General features: G+C 41.9%; 1 pseudogene; it reads left to right on the forward strand.

Annotated features, from left to right (window-relative positions):
• The first annotated feature begins 235 nt into the window (after positions 1-235).
• Positions 236-424, forward strand: Gm46318 (annotated as a pseudogene).
• The last annotated feature ends 4,784 nt before the right edge of the window (positions 425-5,208 follow it).

Consider the following 5,208-nt stretch of genomic DNA (forward strand, 5'->3'; position numbering starts at 1 on the left):
ATGAAAGGGTATTGTGAACTTAATCCTGTTCTGATCCATAAAAATAACCATGAGGAAACTGCATCATTTCATGTTTCCTTTAGATATGTACCGGGGTGAATTTTATAAGATTTATAAAATTATAAGATTATATTTTCTAAAAATATAATATCCTACTCAGTATGTAGCAAGAAACAGCTTTTGCTTCTCCTTTTCTATGCCACCATGCACTGTAACCCTGATTCAGTTTTTCTCTATGTCTTTTCATAAGACTTTCAGAATCAAGCAATTCCTGGCTAAGTAACAAAAGCAAAATAATCTTATTGCACAATGGATTCAGATAAAAACAAATAACAAAATCATATATAACTCTAGGCGGAGACAATGGAAGAGAGTGAATTTAGGTCTGGGGAGACTGAGGATATGTGTTAAACTGAGGTCATAACTAACAAAGAGAGTTTAACATTTTTCAAATATGTATGTATGTATGTATGTATGTATGTATGTATTTATTTATTTTATGTATGTGGATACTTTGTATGCATTTATATCTGTACACCAGAACAGAGACTGAAGAAATAGCTGACCAGTGCCAGGCACAACTTGGGATCCATCCCATTGTCAAGCAACAAACCCTTATACTATGACTGATGCCTTGCTGTGCTTGAAGACAGGAACTGAGCATGGCTGTCCTCTGAGAGTCTCTAATAGCAGTTTACTGAGACATATACAGATACTCACAGCCAACCATTGGACTGAGGTCCAGAAACACTAAACAGTTAGATGAAGGACTGAAAGAACTTAAGGAGATGGCAATGCCATAGGAAGCCCAACAGTGTCAACTAACTAGTAACACTGGGAGCTGCCTGAGACTAAGCCACTTTCTTAGTCAGGGTTTCTATTCCTACATAAACATCATGACCAAGAAACAAGTTGATGGGGGAAGGATTTATTCAGCTTACACTTTCCACATTGCTGTTGAGAACCAAAGAAAGTCAGGACTGGAAAATAAGCAGGTTAGGTACCAGGAGCTGATGTAGAGACCATGGAGGGATGTTACTTTCGGGCTTGCTTCCTCTGGCTTGCAGCTTTCCTTTCCCTTTCCTTTCCCTTTCCTTTCCTTTCCTTTCCTTTCCTTTCCTTTCCTTTCCTTTCCTTTCCCTTTTCCTTTCCTTTCCCTTTTCCTTTCCCTTTCCCTTTCCCTTTCCCTTTCCCTTTCCCTTTCCCTTTCCCTTTCCCTTTCCCTTTCCCTTTCCCTTTCCCTTTCCCTTTCCCTTTCCCTTTCCCTTTCCCTTTCCCTTTCCCTTTCCCTTTCCCTTTCCCTTTCCCTTTCCCTTTCCCTTTCCCTTTCCCTTTCCCTTCTCTTCTCTTCTCTTCCTTTCTTTTCTTTCTTTTCTTTTCTTTTCTTTTTTCTCTTCTCTTCTTTTCCTTTCCTTTCTTTTCTTTTCTTTCCTTTTCTTTCTTTTCTTGCTTGCTTTCTTTCCTTCTCTCTCTCTCTCTCTCTCTCTCTCTCTCTCTCTCTCCCTCTCTCTCTTATTTTTTATTAAATATTTTCTTTACTTACATTTCAAATGTTATCCCTTTTCCTGGTTTCCCCTCTGAAAGCCCCCTACCTCATCCTGCTCCCCCTGCTTCCCAAACCACTCATTTCCACATCCTGGACCTGGCATTCCCGTATACCAGGACACAGAACCTTCACAGGACCAAGGGCCTCTCCTCCCATTGATGATTGATTAGGCCATCCTCTGCTACATATGCAGCTAGAGCCATGAGTCCCACCATGTGTTTACCTTGGTTGGTGATTTAGTCCCTGTATATCTCATGCATGGCAACTACAGTAAGAAGAGTATATTTTATACATTTCCCTTTATTTTAAGATACTAAGAACTAAATTGTTTAGTAGTTAGAAGTGATTTCTATGAAACTATAAATTCTTCAATCACTCCATATAGGCATCAATTTTTTCTTTTATTAGATATTTTCTTTATTTACCTTTCAAATGCTGTCTCCTTTCCTATGTCCCTCTGAAAGTCCCCTATCCCCTTCCCACCTCCCGCTGCTCCTTAAACCACCCACTCCTGCTTCCTGGCCCTTGCATTCCCCTGTACTGGGGCATAGAATCTTGACAAGACCAAGAGCTTCTCCTCCCATTGATGACCAACTAGGCCATTCTCTGCTACATATGCAGCTAGATCCATGAGTCCCACCATCTGATTTCTTTGATTGGTGGTTTAGTCCCAGGGAGCTCTGTGGTTACTGGTTAGTTCATATTGTTTTTTCTCCTATGGGGCGGCAAACCCTTTCAGCTCCTTGGGTCCTTTCTTTAGCTCCTTCACTGGAGACCCTGTGCTTCATCCAATGGAAGTCTGTGAGCATCCACTTCTGTATTTGTCAGACACTGGCAGAGACTCACAGGAGAAAGCTATATCAGGCTTCTGTCAGCAAGCTCTTGTTGGCATCCACAACAATGTCTGGGTTCGGGGTTGTAAATGGGATGGATCCACAGGAGGGACCGTCTCTGGATGGTCATTCCTTCAGTCTCTGTTCCACACTTTGTCTCTGTAACTTCTGCTTTCCTATAGAACCCAACACTACCAGCCCAGGGATTGCAACACCCACAGTGGGCCCTCCCAACTTCATCACTAACTGAAAAAATACCCCACAGCTGGATCTCATAGAGATGCTTTCCAGCTGAAGCTCCTTTCTCTGTAATAACTACAGCCTGTGTCAAGTTGACACACAAAACCAGCCAGTACAATTGGCCCCATGTCAACTTGACACAAAAACACATCACTATTATGCCTCAACCCTTACTTTCTTATTCATCCCCAAGATCTAAATAACTTTAAAAGTCTCACAGTCTTTACATATTAAAAGTTCAATCCTTTTTAAATATATAATATAATTTAAAATTCTCAGTCTTTTAAAAATTCAAAATCTCTTACCTGTGGGCTCCACTAAAATACTTTCTTCCTTTAAGAGGGAAAACTGTCATGTCATAGTCAAAATAAAAAACAAAATCAAACTCCAACTGTCCAATGTATGGGATCCAACTCACAATCTTCTGGGCACCTCTAAGGGCTTGGGTCACTTCTCCAGCCCTGTCTTTTGTAGCACACACCTTGTTCTCTAGGCTCCAGCTGTCTGTACTCCACTGCTGCTGCTCTTCTTGGTGGTCATCATATCATACTGGCATCTCCAAAACACTGCTGTCTTCTGCTGTAACTAGGCTTCACCAATCACCTCTCATAGACTCTCTTCATGGTGCCAAGCCTCAGTTCCTTTTCATGACACCTTCAGTCCTGAGCCATCAAATGCAACTGAGGCTGAACCTTTACTAATGTCATTCTGCAACCTCTCACAGTGCCCAGCCTCAGCTGCTCTTCATAACCCCTTCATTCCTTCAAACCAGCACCACCTGCGTGACTCTTACACATTGCCAAGTCCAGCAACAGGATGAGGTACAACCTTGGCTATCTCTAGAACACAGCGTCTGTGTGCTCTCAGAAAACACTTCCCAGGAGAATTCACCTCAACTATGCTGGTCTCTTCTTAATCACTGCTAATTTCTTAACTCCAGCTACCCGGAATCAATAGTCCCAGTAATGCAAAGTTTTTGCTTTAGTAGTTCTGGTATCATGTAAGTCACAGCCGATTCTTTAGCCCCACCTAACCAAAACCATATAATCTTCACAATCAAAATAGCAATGGCACTAATAAGAGTCTTTCATTTTCTCTCTGAAATTTCACAAGCCAGGCATCTGTCTTCTGCACTGTTCTCAACATTATCTTCCAAGATCCTATAGAACATCCCACAGAGCTCTTAACAATGAATGAATCTTCTAGCCTAAAGTTCCAAAGTCCTTCCACAGACCTCCTGAAAACATGATAAGGTTGTCACATGAATACCCCACTCTGCTGGTACCAATTTGTCTTAGTCGGGGTTTCTATTCCTGCACAAAACATCATGACCAAGAAGCAAGTTGGGGAGAAAAGGGTTCATTCAGCTTACAATTTCCACGTTTCTTTTGATCACAAAGGAGTTTGGGAGTGGAACTCAAGCAGGTTAGAAAGCAGGAGCTGATGCAGAGCCCTTGGGAGGATGTTACTGGCTTGCTTCCCATGGCTTGCTCAGCTTTCTTTCTTTCTCTCTTTCTTTCTTTCTTTCTTTCTTTCTTTCTTTCTTTCTTTCTTGTTTTGTTTTTTTTTCTGGGGGGGAGGGCCTTCGCGACAGGGTTTCTCAGTATAGCCCACGCTGTTGTGGAACTCACTTTGTAGACCAGGCAGGCCTCGAACTCAGAAATCCACCTGCCTCTGCCTCCCAAGTTCTGGGATTAAAGGCGTGTGCCACCTTGCCCATGCCTGGCTTCACCTTGCTTTCTTAAAGAACCCAAGACTACAATCACAGAGATGGTACCACTCAAATAGGCCTCCCCACTTGTCCATCATCTGAGAAAATGCCCCACAGCTGGATCTCATGGAGGTACTTTCCCAACTGAAGCTCTTTTCTTTTCTTTCTTTCTTCTTTTTTTTTTTTTTTTTTTTGCCAGTTTAGTATTTGTATTTCAGTAAGATTGGGACAACCCATACAAATAAATAAAAATGTATGTATGTATATACATACATACATAGTCTTGTGACACATTAAAACATAATTTTTGTCATAGATATATTACCCACATGTTTATCTCTGAATTGATTTCTTTTTTAAGTCATTTTTGTTAGATATTTTCTTCATTTACATTTCAAATGCTATCCCCAAAGCCCCCTATATCCTCCTCCACCCTGCTCCCCACACTACCCACTCCTGCTTCCTGGCCGTGGCATTCCCCTGTCTGGGGCATATAATCTTTGCAAGACCAAGGGCCTCTTCTCCCATTGATGGCCAACTAGGCCATCCTCTGCTACATATGCAACTTGAGATTCAGCTCTGTGGGGGACTTGTTAGTTCATATTGTTGTTCCTCCTATAGGGTTGTAGACCCCTTTAGCTCCTTGGGTACTTTTTCTAACTCCATCATTAGGGTCCCTGTGTTCCATCAAATAGATGACAGTGAGCATCAACTTCTGTATTTTCCAGGCACTGGCTTAGCCTCAGAAGAGAGAGCTATATCAGGGTCCTGTCAGCAAAATCTTGCTGGCATATGCAATACTGTCTGGGTTTGGTGGTTTATATATGATGGATTCCCGGGTTGGGCAGTCTCTGAATGGTCATTCCTTATGTCTCAAC

This window comes from Mus musculus, chromosome 12 (assembly GCF_000001635.26).
Source record: "Mus musculus strain C57BL/6J chromosome 12, GRCm38.p6 C57BL/6J".
Lineage (NCBI taxonomy): Eukaryota > Metazoa > Chordata > Mammalia > Rodentia > Muridae > Mus > Mus musculus.